This window comes from Ursus maritimus, unplaced genomic scaffold (genome assembly GCF_017311325.1).
Source record: "Ursus maritimus isolate PB19 unplaced genomic scaffold, ASM1731132v1 scaffold_1, whole genome shotgun sequence".
Classification (NCBI taxonomy): Eukaryota; Metazoa; Chordata; class Mammalia; order Carnivora; family Ursidae; genus Ursus; species Ursus maritimus.
The window spans coordinates 76,669,658-76,690,909 of NW_024423343.1; the positions used below are offsets into that span (position 1 = coordinate 76,669,658).

The following is a 21,252-nucleotide window of genomic DNA, read 5'->3' on the forward strand; positions in this document are numbered from 1 at the left end:
CATCTACCCAGCATGAACAATAGTTTTTCTGAGTCTCCTCCATACTTTTATCCACCAATTTATCATTTCTTTAATACTTAAGAAATATAAACACCCAATTCTCCATGGTCTGGTACCCCTCCTTAACATTCATTATAGCAAACCACCCCAACTCCTGCCAGAAGAGCTTAAATTGATTCTTGCATGTATGTCCCAGCTGGGGCTCCTTGGCTTCATGTCAGTCCCCAGGCCTACAGATGAGCTGGATGTATTTTGAATGCAGCTGTAGACCTTTTTAAAGAGCATAAGCCAAAATGAGTTCATAATCCCTGGAATGCATGGTCTATGTAGGCTTTTCATTTTGGAGAAATCCCAGAGCTGGCAATTTCAGATAGAATTTCACTGGCCTTGACCCTATTGCATCCAGGAGGGATTTTTTTTGTGTTTCTTTGTCCATCTGCTGGACTCTCTATTGCCTTTTTGACATTTTGATTATATTTCTGCCTATTACAGAAAAAGAAAGGTGCATATTCTAGGTGGAAAGTCTTTCCATTCAGAGTAGGTGCAGCCCACATATGCTAGTAGAAATTTGTTAAAATAGAAGATGTGACGTAAGATACATCTATTTGAACACATGCTGTACTTAGGATGGAACAGTAAGTTTGAGACACGGAATGGATGACTGAATTTTAATGGAAGGGACATGCAACATGAAACTATTAAAAAGTGATCTATTTGTTTTGTTAGCTCATAGAATATTGGTGAATCTATTACAGCATTTATTGAGTGTTTAATATATCAATAAAATAAATCCTTTAATCTTATTAGTTTGATAAGGATGTAAAAATATACTTTCAAAATAGTGCAGAGCTGGAAAATGGAATTGATTTATAATGAAGCAGTAGTAGTCTATATGGACACATATTAATGACTCATAAAAGGTGCTTTATCTTACTTTGTCAGGCACAAAAATTCTCTCTATATGGAATTCTAAATTTACAGAATTAGTTAAATGATTCATTTTACATAACTGGGATTGTGGCTACTGGTAGGCTGCAATCTCCTCCTCCTTCCTTCCTCCACAATAAATAACAAAAAGAATGAGGGAAATAAGACTCCTTTTGAAAACTTACAGTTTACAATCAGTACCTTGTGGTACTTTGGCTATGTGAAGAAAGAGAGCAACTCTAGGGTGGTAAAACAGCTGTGATGTGAGCGGGGAAGAGTCTGAGTGGATAAGAGACGCCTGGCTAGCCATGAAATCACAGAAGATTAGGGGCAGGTGTGAGCAGGGCCCATCCAACCTCATCAAAGGAAGAGGGCTCCTGACTGGTGCACATGAGCATTGTTTTCCTTGAGAGGTTTATCCAGTACTAGATGAACAGGCCTTAACCTTCCTATATTGAGAGTCATTTCTTAAGATACCTGTGTCCTTCAATTCTAATTCCATAACTTCCCAGCAAATAACTTGGTATCCCGAAGAAGCCATTTGTTTATAGGGAATGAATGTGCTGACTGTATGATCATTCAGTCTCCTTGAGCATTGTGTTTCTCACTGTAAGTCAATGACTTGATATTTTACTTATAATCTGATTATTATATATATGGATCAACTGCTATGTGCATAATTTGCTTACCGGGAAGAAAAACGAAATTTGGTAAATGTGAACAATTCAGTCTTGAGAGTAGAATTTCTCATCATGAGTTCACATATGGGCATCATGTTGTGTGTGCTGTGTGTATGTGTGCTGTGTATTTGGGGTTCTTTGTGTTTGATTAATCATTTGAGTCTGTTCCTATGAGATAGAGTTTCTCTTAGTGGGACTGGGGCAGCAACCTCAGGTTTCTGAGCCTGTAAGTTGGTTTCACCACAGTACATTTTCCATTTGAATTATCCACGTAGCCAACAGAAGGCTTTGCCTTCATGTGCTCCTCGCAGCAGGATATTTAGACTTAAACTTACTAGGAACTCTCCGCTAGAAAAGTAATCCTTCTTTGATACCCAAGAAGACACAGCTGATCTGGAATGAGGATTGCCAAAGAAGTCTTCCTTCTCTGGGTGGCAATCCTGGTGTGATCACAGCATCAGACAGAGCGCTAGTGGAGGATTCCCTTATTTGAGTAAAAGACTCACACAGACCACAGGAAAACTCTTATTCAAGGGCAGGTGGCAGGTAACAGAATAAGATTTCCTTGTAATTTTTTTTCCAGGTCGCATTTACCTTAATATTGAAGGACTGTTCATTTGTTCTAACATGGCAAGCTTTACCCTCCCCCATCCAACCCTAAAAAAAGAAGAAAAAAAAAGGAGTTTCTTCAACAGTAGCTCCTGATGGGAAAGTTGAAAGTCACCTTTGGGTGTTCCATATTTCCCACAGATGAGTTTGGAGAGTTAGTGCTTGGTTTAACTTTGTTATAACTTGCTGTATGATTCAAATGAAACTGGGCCTCAGTTTTCTCATTTTTGATGAGAGCATTGGGATACATAACAATGATTCTCCAGTTATTTTTAGAAACATAATTTTTTCTATAAAAAATCTTAAACAGATTTCTAGTACATAAAACAGACAAATGCAGAGTTGTCTAGGTAATAGCAGGGATAGAGGGCCTCTGAGCCCTGCTGCCTTGCCCACTCCCTTGCTCACCTGACCCCCACGACACTCCCTGAAACTGCTCCCTGGAGAAGATTTAGTTCAGTTTGAAAATCACTATACTAGATGGTCTCTGGAGTGCCTTCCACATATAAAGTTCTAAAAGTCTTACATTTTTGCTTTCTTTTAATTTTCCAGGTATCATAACAGTGTGTGTCTATTCATCCATCCATCCATCCATCCACCATCTGTCTGTCTGCATGTATCTATCATGTATGTATGTATGTATGTATGTATGTATCTATGTCTGATTAAGAAAACAGCTCTGGAATCAGAATGCCTCGGTTTGTGTTCCCATTCTGCCACTTTACTGGCTGTGACCTAGAACAAGATAATTAACCTCTCTTGTGCCTCAGGCCCCAACCATGGAAAGGTAAGGGGAATACTATCTACTTCCAAATGTTGCTCTGTGTATTACATATGTAAGTGTTTTGAGCCCAATGTAAGAGCTCAACAAATATTAGCCATAATTATTATAATCTGGGTAAACCTTTGAAATTTAAAATGAATTTTTAAAAATCTGTATGGAGTGTAAGGCAACTAGGCCCTTCTCCCTCAAAAACATGTCCTGAGTCCTAGACCATAGGAGCTGGGGTAGAAAACAGCTGAGGTAAGGAGCAGCCTTAAGAAGGCAGAAGATGGGGCTGGGTCAGTGGTGCTAGTGAAGCAGAGGTTGGGAGCAAGCTCTTCTCTTAAAGTTACTGACCATGGCAATAGAATGAGACCTTGCCTACAGTCAGGATAATGCAGTCTGAATAACTGTATACTGGCTTTTACACCTGTTGGACATTGCAGAGCTTCAAGCTCTTTGAAAACCCAACCCAGTATTTTCCCCAGCTACTCAGGAAGTTTGGGTCAAATGACCTCATGAATGAATGTCAGCACTTATTTGATCCTCTATTTTCCTGGCCCAGACTCACTTCCCTGGTGCCCTCTGCTGGGCATTGCTGAGTCAGTCGGCACTGCCACTCGTGTAACACAGAGGCTGCCATTACTCTGCCCTGTTTGTTGGGTGTCATTCACCTTGGTGCACTGGAGAACATAAGGCAGAAAGTATAATGTTCTTGGTTAAAGAAGGGGCCAACGTCTCTCCATCTCTTTTGGCCACACTGTTATGGAGTCCTGAGGTCAGCAGAAGAACCTGAGTGCATAGATCTGAGCTCTCTTTCTGCCACTTCAACATCTTTTAACCCCTACATATAGCCAGATGACCCCTTGGGGAGGAGCAGAGGAAGGGGAGGAATCTGGAAGACAGTATTTTCTTAAAAGCCATTACTTAAATGGAAAAAATCAGATCTACCCTAAGTTGGGTGAATTTCAGACACGTGGTCCCTCCTTTCCTTCATATCATAATCACCCTATTGGGTGTCTGAGTCCTTCCCTTCTGTTCTAGAGACTTATGAGTATTCAGGACTATTGAGTAGTGGGTTGTTCACACAAGAAATTTTGGAAGGTGGGTGTAGCTGAGAAGTGTTTTCAGGGCACTAAGTTTTTATTTTTTATTAAAAAAATTTTTAACCAAATACACATTTGAGAAAAGCTGACTCTGCAACAGTAGGTGGTTCTCCCCAGATTGCTGCCAAAGGGACAGCTTGGCTCTGAGTCATCTTCCCACATACAGATTGTAGTTTTAATTTTATAGGAAATATTTTCAAGATAATGAATTATGGATGCCATAAGAAATACTGGAGCCATGACCATTCTTTTGAAGCTCACACAAAAGGAATCCAGTAGATGTTTACATGCAGTGTGTGTAAAGTCCTTGTTCTCTGCTATACTATTGTAGTTTTGCAGAGAACTGGAAATAATATGTAGAGCCTGTCCTCCTTGCCATTCTTCGATGGTGGCCAGGGGCATCATTCTTCCTAAAGTCCTCTGGGACAGCCCTTGGGTGATCTTTAATTCCCCTACCCACTTCACTTGCAGTGACTAGTCTGTTCCTAACCTTCTCATTTATCACTCTGAAAGTCTTTCCTATCTTCATGTTACATTCTTCCTACTTTACACATCAATCATGGCTTGTTAGTTTCTTCATTGACTCTATGTGATCCTCTTCCAAACCATCTGACAAATTGTTGAGATTCTAACATTCCATTTCATTGCCCCACTCAACGTTAAGGTGATCTGCCCCACCATCCTTTCCTGCCCCCACCATCAAACCAGTGCCTCCATTTGAAAACTTGAGAGGCTGGCAATTTCCATAAAAAGCCCACACAGTACCTCTATATCCTTTATTCACGTTCTTGTATTATTTGTGCCATTAGATTTGAGGCCAAGTCCACATCTCACCTGTGGCCCCTGTGAACAGCTGCACCCCATAACCACTGGTTCACTGCCCATGTTATGAGCAGACTGCGTTTGTGATCCTTTGCTTTACAAGACCTCTCCTTCTCTGTTTATATGAATAAACTCATATTTCTCCACATCCATGGAGCCTTCCTTACATGACCACTGCAGGCTTCATTGACCTCTGTCTTCCCTTTGAATTTTTACAAATGGTAAAGGGAGTGGCACAGACTAATTACAATGGGATTTCCATGCCTCATTCTATGTTAAGGTGTTCTGACTTCCCCATTCCCTTTTGCCTGGAAGAATGTCAGAGGATAATCACTGGTTTTTGTTGTTGGTGGTGGTTTTTTTGTTGTTGTTGTTGTTTTTTTTTGTTTCTGGTTTGCTTGTGCTATGGGCAGATAGAACCATTCCTCCAGGTACCAGTGCTAGTAGTTCTGCTAGGGACTGGATTCTATCTTATGCTTACTTTTCTTCTTCCTCAGTTTGTGTTTTATTGATGCTGGTGCTCAGGCCTTGGCGTACTTCTGCAGTGAGTATAGCTGCTCCTTCCACTGCTGCTTCTTGGTCTTCAGGTTCTCCTGCTTATTCATCTGGTGGCACAGGGCCTGTGTCTTCTTGGCTGCAGGTCCTGGGGCTTGTCCTTCTTACCCTTGTAGAATTTCCTGAGGTTTTCTTTCTGAGTCTGGCTGATGATGGTGAGAACACGAGCGATGGATTTGCAAACAGTTGGGATCTTGGAGAGTTTGGAAGCCGAGCCACCTGACACTTTGGTGACATGCAGCTGGGACAGCTCCACCCTCAGGTCTTCCAGCTATTTAAGCAGCTCCTCTTCCTTGCCGTGAGGGTCTTGAACCTTAAACTTGGCCACATCTGCACCGTCTGCTGCCACTGCCAAGGGAAAGAGCTCTCATGCTTACTTCGTATCCCTGCAGTTTTTAATGTCTTGCTCTGCATGGGGTGGATTCTGTACATATCCTTACTGGTTGACTACTGGGTTAATTCTAGGACATAACCATGTTTACCATGAAACTATTATGTGGAACACACAATCAATTTTAGAATTATAAGGTAAAGTACACAACACATGTTTCACGATGAGTGAAGCATACCTTCAAATAATAAAATTATGGCTAATATTCACGGAGTGCTAAGTAAGCACATATTGCCCAACACTATCCTAGGTGTCTTTACCTGCGAGGTAAATACTGTTATTATCCCATTTTTATAGGCAAGGAAACCAAAGCACAGCTATTAATTGTAGAATCAGAATTTGAACTAGTGAAATTTGGTTCTGTACTCAACTCCAGCATTAATGCCTTCAGACCAATCATTGGAACATCATGGCTTATAGCAATCAGAAACAGCAGTAAGAGGGGCACCTGGGTAGCGCAGTCGTTAAGCGTCTGCCTTTGGCTCAGGGCATGATCCCAGCGTTCCGGGATCGAGTCCCACATCAGGCTCCTCCGCTGGGACCCTGCTTCTTCCTCTCCCACTCCCCCTGTTGTGTTCCCTCTCTCGCTGGCTGTCTCTCTGTCAAATAAATAAATAAAGTCTTTAAAAAAAAAACCAGTAAGAGAAATTTCCAAGAAGTTTGCAGAAGGGTTTGCTGGTAGGTTTGGCAGTGACTAAGCCAAGTGCCAATTTCTACATGTTCTGCTTGTGAAAAAGACTGAGCATTATTCCTTTTAACTACCGATAAGCACTATAGGACATAGATGCAGCATGTTATAACAATCACAGCAGCAGTGGCGACTTCCGAATACATGGACAATGTAAGATACAAATGTGATGATGAATATACTTTCAGAGATCTTGTTTCTGTTCATATTAATTAATGTATGAGACATAAGTTTTTTGAGTATTATATTCTTTTTGGTGTAAAAGCTAGATAGTAAATATTTCAGGCCTTATGGACCAGAGTCTCTGTCACAATTATTCAACTTGGCCATTGCAGCACAAAAACAGCCATGAGCAATATGTAAACGCGTGGGTGTGGCAACGTATTAACCAATAAGATCTTATTAACACAAATAGGCAGTGTCTTGGGTTTTTGGTCCACTGTCCTTAGTTTCCTGACTCTTGGTTTAGGTAAATAATTTCTGTCCTGTCAGTTTATGACTGGGATGGTGGTGTCAAATCTATATCTTCCAAATTACTCCCTCTATAATTCTGTTAAGAACCACTGAATAATGAAGCTACTTTTTAATTTCTCTGCCAGGCTTTCCATGAGTTTCTAAAAATGTTAGAGCTTTAAAAGCAATAGCAAGCTCTATGCTTTGTATATTGCTTTATATTCATTGACTTTTAAGGACCTGGGAAAGGCACAATATACAATTTTAGTTTCTTGTATTTTAGATGTTTCAGATTTGCTTCCAAACCTTAGTTCTCAAATATTCTGGGGTGAAAACATAGTAGCTGAAAGAAGGAAGCAATGGGAGGAGGGAATAAAGGAAGTCAGAAAAGGAGAAGTGTGGGAATGGACGAGGGACTCTGAACTATAAAGAAAAAAAATATTTATGGCATTCTTAAGACTTAGGCTACTCTAATACAGAGCAACTTATGAAATACTTACCATGGATAGCACGTAAGTATGACAGCCTGGTCTAATAAATACACACAATTATTGCACTAAGTAGGTGTTACTTGGAACAACAGAACAGACCAGCACTTAATATTTTACAAAACTCACAGAACCAATGCATGGGCTTTTTCTTTAAATGCTGCAATTTTAGAATGGAAGTATATAAGGAAATTTTATTTAATTTCTGTTTGTATTAAATAACTCCCCCCCCTTCAAATGGAAGTGATAGAACATTGCTCTTGACTACAGAACAGTTGCCATAAACCAGGCAATGGTGAGTCCTCATTTGATCCTTCTGTTTACAGTGATGAGTATGACCGATGTCATGTCCAAGAATTTGATCAAGCTCAAGGGAAAGAAAAGGGATCTCTTTGAAGTGTTAGCTAGGCTGTGGTATGGTCAGAAGAGGGTAAATAGGGGCAATTGCCTTAGTGGTGTGGAAAGACTCTGCTTTTCCTGGACTTGGCCTCTGGGCATGAGAATGAGTCCATGGGAAACCACACACTCTGAGAAGAAAGTCAACATATATTGTATTTAAGGAAATCTTTATTTTCCTTAATATGGATTGAGGTTGTGATTTTCTGGAAAATTCTCTGGTAACATTTGCCGAAAATTTCTCTGTGTGTGTTGATACAATGCTTCTCTGCTGAAGAACCAGGAAGAGTGAGAGGGTTACCTGGGCCTAGGGTGTGTGGAGACTAACCTAGAGTATTAAAATTTCTTCACCCCACCCTACCATCCACCATGGTGGTTATTGGTGGCTAAACCTAGGTTTGGGACTCCATTGCTGCTGGTGTCTTATGGCTTGATCCCACAAGAAAAGAGACTTCTGTGGTGAGGCAGTGCATTTCTTATAAAAGTGTGTGTATAGAAGACAGTAATGTGGATATGCATCCGTGGGATTCATTTGAAAGAGCTTAACTTTGTTTTATGTGTTTTTTTTTTAAACTTTTCCCACAAACTCTGGAAATAACCGTATTTAAAGGTTTTAAAGTTGCTGCCTTATGTTGGACTTGATTATAATTACCCCCAACTTGTTTGTAAAGTGAGTTTCCCCTGAATCTTGTAGTGTGGGTGGTGCTTGGAATTAAGAGATGCAATATTAAAAGGATCCCTCTGTGGGAACCTGCATAGCAGTGTGGGTATGAAAACCCAGGGAGGTAGGGCGTGGGAGTCTTTAGTGGAGCTGAGACCCTTTGTTGTGTGGGGAAATCCATGGGAGAAGCATCTGCCAACAGAATGGCATATAAGCTGGTGCAAGATCCCAAAACAGTCTTCTCAAAATGAAAACAAATATTGCTCTCAAAATCAAAGAATCAACAGCAAGTTTCTGTGCTGATTCACTTGGCTCCTATGTCTTACTCCTACAGATTGCCTGAAATAAAACATTTTAAGAACTCTGGTACCATGAGAAATTATCAGATGCATCTGGCTATAAATGTACTAATCTTATTTCCTTGCATTAAACCTTTTAAATTGTCCTCGGTAGCTGCTAAAAACAACCACGTAAGCAGCCCATCTTCTACCTGGGGTGTGTGGCAATGTAGTTCCTTAGTTAGATTTAGATTATTGCTACCCTTGCCTGATTAAAACAGAATGGCATGTAATGACATTGTAAGTATTGGGTTTTGTCCTTTGTACTCAGGTGGACAATTCAATGGTATTGTTGCTATTACCATTCTTATTCCTTCCGTATTTTTCCTTTCTGCTTTGGAAGAAAAGGAGCCACTCTTTGGATGCTTTGTTTCTAGGAATGGGAGTGGAAATGAGTACATGGAGATGGGTGCCATTGGAGTTAAACAAATTAATTAATATTAAGTGGGTGGCATGGGCTTTAAAATCAGATAGACACACTTTGGGATACTAGGCAAGTCCCTCATTCTTTTTAAACATCAATTCTTTATCAGTAAGAGAGGGGATAATAATGGAACCTTTTAATTAGGATTATTGTAAAAAATTATATGAAAAATGCATAAAAACGTTTAGGACAATGCCTGAGTCCTAGTAAGCACTCAATAAATGCTCTTTACTCAACAGGTATTTCTTGAATTAATATCCAAATATTAAAGCTGATCAACATAATAGTTTGAAAGATCCTATTACCATTTCCAGTGGGAATAATTTGAATTCTGATTTCCTGTATCTAATGCTGGCTAGGAGGTGATAGCTTCTCCTTTGCTTCCGATTAGCATCAGTATGAGTGGGCTTTATGTAAATGAGACATTTGCATTCATAGTGACTGGAGGAATGAGTTCGAAATCACGTGGACTGTTTAGCACCTCGTTTTCTTGTTTTTTGGTGTTGTGCTAATACCTGCATGCAGTGCACCTGGGTCTTCATGTCTGAATGAGCTGAAGTCATGAAACAAATATGTGAAGTCTCTTTTTTAGATTAATGACATATGCTTCCACTCTTTACGTTTTGGGCAAATAATGAAAACTCACAGTGGGCAATTCATAAATGAAGTAAAATCTCACCACTTAAATACTTACCTTTTCAAATTGCTGGTTCATTTTTATCAGGGACAAATGGAAAAAGTTGCTGATGCTGGTGCTAGCACGAGCTTTTCATATCAGCATAACCATGTGATTAAATATGATTAAATAATTTATTAATTTTTAAAAGTTGTTGGAGTATTTTCCTTGCCAGGAATGTCTTTTCCACTCTTCTTCCATATAATAATACTAATAACAATAATAATAATAATAAATAATATAATAAGTATAATAATAATAACAACAGTAACTGCATCTATGGACTTTATTTCAGGCATTGTTCTAAAGTCCTTTATGTGTTTTAACTAAATTTAATCTCAACATCTCTTGATAAGGCAGATACTATTTAATTCTACTTTTACAAGTACAGAAATTAATGCTCAGCAATATTAAGCACCTGTTTAAGGCCACACAGCTAACTAAGTGGCACAGCTGGGATTTAAAGTGAGGCAGTATGTTCCAGAGTTCATATTCTTAAAATTATTCTATGCTGCCTCTCCATTTAGTTCATTCTCAAACTTTCTTAAAAGCTCAGTTCATTGTCACTTTTTCCTGATGCTTGCCCTGCCCAATGTACCCCTCTTTCCCCAATTTCTATGGCATTATTTCATTTGTGTCATTCATTTGTCACTTAGGGAACTCTACTTGGCATGGACAGTTAATTGTTTTTGTATATAGGTCCTGTCTGTCCCTGTGTATCATGCCTAGTAAATGTCCCCTTGGAACAGGTGGTGATGGGTGAAAAAATCCTCACTTTGACAATATCTCTCTATACAGGAAAGGTGCAACACAGTTTTATTAGATATCAAGGAATGACTTCTTTTCACCTATTTGCAGATAAATGAGGTAGAAAACCAGACTGAGGTAGGAGGAAAACTAAACATTAAGGTTCTTGGATTCAGTTCTTTGTTGCTTGTGTGTGAATGATCATCTTGAGTCCATATGTTTGGAGAGTTATTTTACCCTGGCCAACAGTTTACTGTAGAGCTGTATTTATTCACATTAACAAGAATCATGGGACTAGACCCTTATGCCTCAGATGGAAAGTTTACACCTACTAAGAGAGTCCAGAGCAAGGCAATTAGCACTTATGTTTTTGAGTTGAATGAATGGAAACCATCTGAGAATTAGAAAACATGCCAAAGTAGCCAGCACAATGGAAATCAAGTTTTCAGAAATGGCTAACGGGATCCTGTGACTGCATAATCATTTTCAGAGACATTCCACAGCCAGAATTTCTTAAAACCCAGATTACACTGGTTTCTTTCCATAACACATGATGCCTAACTGCTTGTTCTATAGAAATTTTTATTCCCTCTGTGGGAGATGTGTTTCAAAATGGGACAAATAGTCTCTTCTTGGCAGTTGGGAGTAGGTGAACTAGATATGGCTGAACTCAGGAACTGGAGTTGGAGCATTCAGTATTTGGTGGGCTCACTTGACCAGTGGGACAAAGTAATCCCTGTGTAAATTTCACCACTTATGGTCATCAGGCAAGAAGCAGTATTTACACAAGTAAGAAATGAGGGAATGTAGAGAATGCCCAGTAGAACTCCATTGTTATACTTTAATTTTCCCCAAATCGTAGATGAGAATCATGGCTGCAATGCCATGCTAACCTGATACTAATATTAGCTTAAAAATGTTTTTAGGCAGAAGAAAGCAACAAAGGGGACACTTCTTTGTTAGCATCTAGCTGGAAAACTGGCGTGATAAAGCCGCACACCACTGCTGCTGGATCTGAAAGTGGGAGGAGGGGCTGTTCTTTGGATAAATCCAAAGAGGCGTTGATTTTCTAGTGCTTTTTTGGAAATGCCTGTGTTGCTTTTTGTTGCATTTTCATTCACTCATAGTTGCTTCTGCTAATAAAGGTCCTCTGGTGGCAGTAATTCTTCTCAGCAGAGTGAAGTCGTTTAGCAGTGAAATCCTTGGAGTATTCACTAACAGGAAGTGCGATCTGTCCTTGCACCTGGTACACATTCAGTTCTGCCGAGAGTCACATTGCTATTTATGCCTTTTGTTTAGCCACACAAGGGGACTAGAACAAGAAGTGTAGATTTTCACCTTGGCTTTTACAAGGTACATTATGAGCTGTACACCTCTTTAGAATGAGCTTGGCAGTCCCTAGTTCTTAGGCAACAGTGATTTGCAACTGGACGTAAGGAAAAGGGACATTAATTGCTACTAATTAGTAGTTCACAGAGGGTTTTTTTTTTTTTACTGTGAATTAATCAATCTCCTGAGAAGAATGAGAAAGCAAGAATGAATAGAAAAGCAAGGTTTTAGCTTTAAAATCTGAGCATTTTGCGTTTAGTGTCATACCAGTGACTCACTCTAGTTTTATTTTGTGGCTCACAAAGCTTTATGTCACCTTCCCTCTTTTAAAATTTAATATTATTTTATCAAAGTTCTACATGTACATTATTGAGAAAGTCAAATCTTTTACAAAGCTCATAATAAAAAACAGCAATCTCCGGCTCCACTCCTTTCCTCTTTGATTCTTGGTCTCTGGAGGCAACCACTTTCAACTTTAAGCTGTTTCTTCTGCTGTTTACTGCCATTTTTCTAATAACTTGCTTGCAACATCATTTCTTGATTTTTTTTCAGCTTTGGCTCTTATTTACTGACTTCTTACTATGGAAGATAAAAACTTAGTGCTCTTAATAAGAAACCACATCCTGCAACCTCAGGATACATGCCCCCTCTTAATCTTCTCTTAGTGTTGCTTTATCATTTTTGATTGCGTCAGTATTCACTAATTACACTATTGGTGTAATTATATAAATTGGTGGAACTATATAAATATTACTCACAGATGTGATGTATGCCAAGGTATAGTTACATTTCCTATCTTTTACAAGTTTAGGGTTTCCCAGAGTTAATAATTGGCTTTCTCTGTCTCACTCCTTCTTTCCTTCTTTTATCTTTCCTTAGGTTTCTCTGTACTTTAGCAAAAATGATCACTAACTCGTTTTCAGCTGTCTGCCAGAAGTTTAAGTCTCCCCTGCAATACACCCAGTCCCTATGAAAATATTAGGTAATCAGTCTAGGTCCTTTTGTTCAGGGAGGGGGAGAGCTGGAAGCACATCCTTCTGGGGGCCCTCCCTTCTGTTTGGATTTGGACTGGTTGCTTACAAGGCCCAATGCATAATTGCCACCCTGCGACTCCTCTTCACCACCCTAGGAAAGGTTCTCTTTACTTGGCTTCTATAATGGATGCCCTGTTTCCTGAACCCCATGTCTTTCTTGGTTTTCTCCCATAATTTGGTTTAGAACATTATTTAGTAGTTAGTCAAAAAGGGGGTATGGGAAGTAAAGTTTTGGGAACTCACATGTAGGTCATGATTTTGTTTTGTCCTCACATGTGATTTCTTGTTCAGTCGGGTAGAGTTGTCTAAGATCAAAGTCGTTTTTCTGCAGAGTATTTGACATTACTGCCCCTGATTTGTGGGCTTCTAGTGTCACTATAGAGAAATCTGATGCCATGCTGATCCTTGATCCTTGAATCTGGACTTTTTATTTTTTAATTCTCCCTGGAAATTATTGAATCTTTTCTTTGTCCTTGGTGATCTGAAATTTTTAAATGATGTTCCTTATAATAACTTTTCTTTCATTCCTTTGGTTACTACTTCTAATCTGGAAACTCTTGCCTTTCAATTTGGGGAAATTTTCTTTAAATTAAAAAAAAATTTCATCCCTTCTGTTTTATCTATTCTTTTTTCTCTTCCAATTATTTCTTCTTATTATTCTGATGTTGAAATGCCTGAATTGATCTTTTCTCTCCTGTATTTCATGTTTTTCCTTATATTCTACTTTTTGAGAGATTTACCTAATTTTATCCTCAAATCCTTTCACTGAAATTTTAGTTTGTGCTATTATCATTTTAATTTTCAAAAAACGCTTTATATTTAGTTTACTGAACATTCTTTTTTTGCTTTCTTTTCTTGTTTCATGGATATAGTGTCTTTTCTTATTTTTCTATGTATATGAGTTAACCTTTTACTTTCTGAGTGCATTTAGTTTTTTTTTTTTTCTCTTCCCTGCCTTGTCTGTTTCTTTACAGACAGTTCTGTTTGTTTATTTGTTTATTATTTTGGTCTCTGTTTTTTACATTAGTACCTCCCACTAGTGTCTGGTGACACTGGGCTGTCCATTTACTTTTACCACTTATCTGATTATGTTTGTAAATTTGAAGACTTTAATGTGGTTTCACTTCCTCTTGTCTTTTCAATTATTGTTACGTGCAGGTATTTTACATATATGTAAAACCTTGCAAAAAGCACTATGATCATTGTTTTGCCTAGTCAAAATTCGTTTGTTTTTTTTTTTAAAGATTTTATTTATTTATTTGACAGAGAGAGAGACAGCCAGGAGAGAGGAACACAAGCAGGGGGAGTGGGAGAGGAAGAAGCAGGCTCCCAGAGGAGCATGGAGCCCGATGCGGGGCTCGATCCCAGGACGCTGGGATCACGCCCTGAGCCAAAGGCAGACGCTTAACAACTGAGACACCCAGGCGCCCCAAAATTCATTTGTTTTTATATTTATTTCACATTTTACTTTTCCTGATGTTCTTCATTCATCTCTTCATTTCTTGGCTTCTGGGATCATTTTCTTTCTGCCTGAAGAATTTCCTTCAGTGTTTCTTTTTAATTCAGGTATGCTGGTGATGAATTTCTCAAAGCTTTTGTTTGCTGGAAAAGTATTTATTTCATCCTGATTTTTGAAGGGGATTTCACTAAGTGTAATGTTGTAGATAGGCAGTTGCTGTCTTTCAGCATATTAAGATAGACTTCACTGTCTTCCAACATTTCTGTGGAGAAGGCGGCTCTCAGTTGTATTGTTCCTTGGGAAGTAGTATGACTTTTTTCCTCTGACTACTTCAAAGGTTTTTTTTTTTTTTCAGCAGTTTTACTGTGATGTGACAAGGAATGGCTTTTTTCCCCCCCCATTTATCCTGCTTGGGATTTATAGCACTTTATGAATTTGTGGGTTAATGTTTTTCATCAGTTTTGGAAAATCTCAGCCATTTTCTCTGCACATAGTGTTTCCACTTAATTATTTTTTTCAACAAGTTTTTTTTTAACCCCCTAACTTTATTGAGGAACAGTCAACATACAAAACTGTGTAAGTTTAAGGGGTTCAGAGTGATGATTTGATATATGTTGTGTTGATATGTATGTGTCATATTGCAAAATGATTGCCCCAATAAGGTTAGTTAACACATCCATCATCTCACATAGTTATCTTTTGTTTTGTTTTGTTTTGTGGTGAGGACTTTTAGGATTTATTCTCTTAGCAATATTCAAATATACAACACGATATTGTTAACTAGAGTTACCATGCTGTACATCCTTAGAACTTAAATTCATCCAATAACTGGAATTCTGTTTAACCACCTTTAACCACCTTCACCTATTACTTCTCCCCACCCCCTTCCCTGGCCCACACATACCGCTGGTAACCACTAGTCTGCATTCTATTTCTATGAGTCCAATATTTTAGATTCCACACACTAGTGAGATCATACTCTATCTTTCTCTGTCTGACTTAGTTCACTTAGCACAATGCCCTAAAGGTTCATCCATGTTGTCACAAATGTCAGGATTTCCTTCTTTTTTTATGGCCGAATTACCTATATAATATAATATAATAATATGTATGTATGTATCACATTTTATTTATCCATTCTTCCATCAATGGTGATATGACAGTGAATTTAGTAAAAAAAACCCTCTTCTTTGAAGAGCCTCACATTCTGCTGGAGAATATGGCAATAAACTAATATATATTATAATGGCAGTATGATGTACATGTCATAAAGAAAAATAAAGCAGGGTAAAAAAATACAACAAGGCGATACTGCTTTAGATAGGATAGTCAGAATCAATGTCTTGAGGAGTGACTTTGAGATCTGAACAAGCCAAAGGTGGACCCAGTATATATCATGCAAGGAAAATGAAAACAAAAAAACGTTATCTAGGTAACTGGTCTACACTATGGCATAATACTTGCATATTTAGAGTTAGAAAAATCTTTACTCAATTTATTTTATTTGGTAATCCAGATCACTGTTCATCTAGGATAATGTTCTTTAAAATATATATGGTAGACCAGATATACGAAGATTACAGGTATCAGTTCAGTTTGGCACACGTTTATTGTATCTAAATCTAGTAATGTTTATGATAGACTTTTTATCTGTAGTAAGCAAAATTCAGGTCCCATTTGCCATTTCATCTGTATCAAGATATTTATTAGATTCATTAGGAATTATCTTCAGAATCACTTTAGAAAAATATTGGCTCCAGGGAATACAGAATGGGGTTAGTTTTCTGATTTTCTGTAAACCTTCAGCAAAAACAATGAAGTTACAGACTGTCACACTGTCTTCTCCAGCAGGCTCATGGAAATGCCTCTGCTTCTGACCTAGCTGCTATAGGGATCGGTATACCAGGGAGAAGTAGCTCCTCTCTGAGTGTTTTGGAGAGTGATTCTGCTCCGTGATAGGTGTCTGGAAGATAAACCTGTCTCTTTTTCTTTAGTAACCACAGAAGCAGGTAAGAAAGACTGCAGTCCCAGCATGTCTCCTGTTGGCTGTGGACTCTGGCAATATCTGATGTCCCTGGCCTGTGTGCTCGGCTTTCTCATTCTCTTTGAAGCCTCGCTATTTGCACTCCAAAGAAGTTAGGATCCTCAAAATGACTTGGCCGAATGTAGTATTAAATCCAATGTTTTATTTACTCTTCAAAAGCTCTGTCTTTGAGAGCATATTTACCAGTAAGTAAACTAGGAGAATTTGTAATGATGACCTGAAATACCACCAACTCTGTATTTAAATTGCCCTGCTTTTAGAATGTGTTTGTTTTGGCTGTGGTTAAAATAACTTACTAGAGCAAGTTGATACTTTGAAGTGAAACATATTTTGAACCATTGTTTTATTTTTTTAAACCATGCAAGTGTTTTGATAGCTTGGTAATTAATTATAATGTACTCAATAAAAGGACATGAACAAAATATAAACATTCACTACATTAACTAATTACTCAAACATGAAAACATTGAAAAATTGCTTTTAAAAATAACTTAATAACTTATCTATATTTTTACTTCTATAAGGTTAGACTTAATAAAATATTAATAAATATAATAATAAAAACAAATAAAATACTCACAAATTACGTTGTACACATGGCTCAAGTTTTAAGTAAAGGAAAGAAAATACATAATATACTAACCAAAAAGCCAGTCCTGTAACTGCTGATAGTTTTTTTCCTGTGGGCTCTACCCCAGTCCATATGTCCCCAGAAATATTAATCAAAAGTGTGCTGTGTATTCTGGGCTATTTTCAGTAATACAATATATTTTATATGGAAAATCCATATGTAAACTATTAGTAGGCAGAACATAAATACAGATTTTTATATCATTTGATTATGTGGCTCAAATTTGTACTAAGGTTTACTGTGTATTTTTGTAGAGTTAATTGGTCACATAGGGCTTAGACTCTATTTTGACGTCATTACTCGGTGTGCAACCATATAGAAGCTGCCGGGAACTTTACTTGTATGATTATACTCTGAAATGCTAGAGCACCTTTCCCCAGAAGAAGATGCATGCATTGTACGTACTATCATTTCCTATTTGTACATACTTAGGCTGGTAGGACAAACTCCACCTGTCCTCAAGAACACTCCTTGCTTGTATATATGTGTGTGTGTTTGTGTTTGTGTGTGTGTGTGTGTGTGTAGGGGATAATCTAGAATTCAGTCTCACAATCTCATGTATGGGAGGTTGGTTTTTGTTTTTGTTTTGTTATTGTTGTTTTGTTTCTTTTGCCTTTTATCAGGGGATCATTGTGCTGTTGCTGAGAACCTGCGGACACTCTGCTTATGAGTCTGTGTGTGTACGCTGTCTCCACTGGAAAGCCCAGCAGTATGTTTTGGGGGCATCTGTCATCCTTTTCCTGAGACTCTCCTGTATGCTTAGTTTTATTCCCAGATCAAACATACACCTGATTATAATGAAAACATCACATGAATATCAAAGTTGTGACTTTGTTTTTCCCTTAAGGGACCCAAGGGAAGGGACTGTGGATTTGGTACTTCAAGGTGAGGGTGCTCACACACATATACTCTCTCCTGACCCCTCCTTTTCTTTCCTTTTTCTTCTTTAGCTTCAAAGCACCCACTCCTGTCCCTTAGACCAGTGCCCTCAGGCGTCCTTTGGGGAACTTCAGTTGCCTCACAAGAGGAAGAGATAACCCCTTCAACACGTACCTTTGGCCGTGGGTCTGGAGTACCAACAGGTACCTCCAGGACCTCATATTTGTCTGGGTGCTCACGCAGGCTCTCCTCTGCTCATCAGTCAGAGCTGGGCTCAGATACTGTGGCTGAGAATGCATGTAGGTGCCCAGTTCCTGTATTGTCTGCCCAGTAGTGAGAGTTATGGCCAATGTCTTCACTTGTTTATGTCAGAAACAAGCACACTATACCAGATGAAGGACAGAATTATGTTGTAATCACACATGAAAAAAACTGATTTCTCACATCACATAATTTTTTTTTTTATTTTGAAGATTTTGTTTATTTGAGAGAGAGAGAGCACGAGTGGGGGTGGGGGCAGAGGCAGAGGCAGAGGGAGAAGCAGAAACCCCATTGAGCAGGAAAGCCAGCCTGAGATGGGGTGCAGTCCCAGGACCCTGAGATCATGACCTGTACTGAAGGCAGCCGTTTAACTGAGCCACCCGGGTGCCCCTCATGTCACATAACTTTGACCATGCCCCCTGATTATAAAATAATCAGCCCCTACATTTTTGTGCAAATGGGCATTTTATTTGTCATGTCCCTGTATCATTTCTCATATCTGTGGATTATTTCTCCCCTGTTAGAATGTAAGCTTTATGAAGGCACGGGTGTTTGTTTTGTTCACTATTGTATCCCAATCTCTGGAACAGTGCCTAGCACAGAATAAGTGCTCAATACGTATTTGTTGACCAAGTGAATATTATAAGGATTATACACTACCTACAAATGGCTTCTTTTTTGCCGTAAAGAAGTGGGGGTATTTGTGAAGAGAATGTCAATTTAGAGTAGTTTCTATTTTATTGTAGATTTCATGCCAAATACAAAAGAAGTTTCTAATTTAACTGCCCCCCCCACCCCCACCAAACACTGATACTGATCAGAGATGACTCAGGTAAACTGAAAGACAGAGAATACACAGAATTTATTTTACAAATAGGCAACTGGAGGAGTCTAGACTTGGACCTACTTAAAACGGATCTGGTTTAAATGGCTCACACTCTGCATTCAGAATTATAACTACCATTTGGTGAGTAGACATAAAGTTTGCCTCTCAAAGCTAACAAGTAAATTTAAAAGCATACCTATCAATAATAAACATTACACATACAACTTTTTCCAAGTTAAATCTTGCAGTACACTCAAGGATGTTAAGCATCTGATTTTTAAAAACAAGAAAGTTCAATAAGAGTAGATTAGGAATAAAGCAGATACCAGTGCTGGCTTCCAGAACCTTGAGCTTTGTGGTAAGTGGCTCTCACACCCGGTTTTGAAATTGTGTTGTGCTGGGGCAAGTCAGAAGCAAAGGAAACGTGAATGTAACACACAGAATGGAATGAATGCAGGATTCATTCTTTTGAGAATCTGAGCACTCTGTATCAAATGAGGGAGAAGGGCTGATTGGGTTAATTTTCTTTCTGGATAATAAATATTGTGGCATAAGGCAGTAAGAGAAGGAAGGACCACTGTGAATGACTAAAAAGAAAATTGCTAAAATCTCTATGTTGGTAATTGATCTTAATGGACCTTAATTATTTTATTCCCATAATCAGTCGCCTCTTATCTTGCTTTTGCTTCCTCTCCACTTTGGGAACTATTAACTCCTGTTACCTAGCTGTGGTCAGGAAGAAACTGCTTGATAACAAATTTTAATTCCTGTTGCAGTGTAACTTTTGCAAACTCATTTGTCTGCATTCAGAGCATTGGAAACAAAGTTATTTGTAACACAAGCTGGGGTGGGTGAGATTGGTAGATGTGTGTATCATTGTGTGTATTTTTACTCTCAAGGCCGGATGTGAGTTCTCTGAAGTCATAAATCATGTTTATTTATTCTGTATTCCCAGCATCATACATAGCACCTCATAAATACTTACAGAATGAGCAGTAAAAAAAACTAATATCCATTTAATTCTTCATATTACTGTTGTGTCTCAGAAATGGAGATGATCTATGTATTGTTACAGGTCAAATGACTGTTTTAATTGTTATTATAGGTGCTGTGTTTCAGATGCGGACATACCCCTATTGAATTATATGTTTACTATTTGTTTAGGCTAGTATGCATCTCAAAGATGAAGACCCATGGCCAAATAGACTTTGGTTCTGTGCAATTGTTAAAGATTTTTTTTTTAAATCAGTGAAAAACTGACTTTTTAATAAGGTTTTAGACTTGGCATATTAGAGGATCGTGATAGTAACCCTCAGGAAATATTAATAATTTGTGACCATTTTATTCATAATTGTAGTACCCAACAAGTCTGTGCATTTTTCTTGTATACCTAATGAATTGGATAATTCTGGACAGCCCATTATTTCCATCTCTGTTTTCTTGTGAAAGTTGTATGCTTGATTTTGTAAAATAGGTTTTTATTTTGAAACAGTTTAAGACCCACAAAGAGTTGCAAAAACAGTACAGAGAGTTTCCTGTGTACGCTTCACCTGGCTTCCTCTGGTGATAAGGTCTTACATAACTAAAGCATGTTGTCAAAGTCAGGACAGAACCTATTCAGATCTCACTAGCTTTTTTTTTTTTTTTTTTTTTTTTTTTAAGATTTTATTTATTTGAGAGAGAGAGACAGGAGATAGTGAGAGTGAGAGAGAGAACACGAGCGAGGGTGAGGCAGAGGGAGACAGAGAAGCAGGGAGCACACAACATGAGGCTTAATCCCAGGACCCAGGGATTGTGACTTGAGCCGAAGGCAGACACTTAACCGACTGAGCCACCCAGGTGCCCCAGATCTCACTAGCTTTTAAAAGTACTCCGTGTGTGTGTGTGTGTGTGTGTGCGTGCACGCATGTTTGTAGTTCTATAAAGTGGATCACTTGTGTAGACTCTGGTAACCAACAGCATATTCAGGGTACAAAACTTCCACCACCACAAAGAAATTTCTGTGCTTTCCCATAAAAGTCACACCCTTCCTCCAAACCTAACTCCCACAACTACTGTCTGTTCT

The 21,252-nt window shown here is 38.5% G+C and overlaps 1 pseudogene; it reads right to left on the minus strand.

Moving 5' to 3' along the window:
* Positions 1–5,271: 5,271 nt before the first annotated feature.
* The window catches only part of LOC103659845, a 36,462-nt pseudogene continuing 20,481 nt past the window's right edge, over positions 5,272–21,252 (minus strand).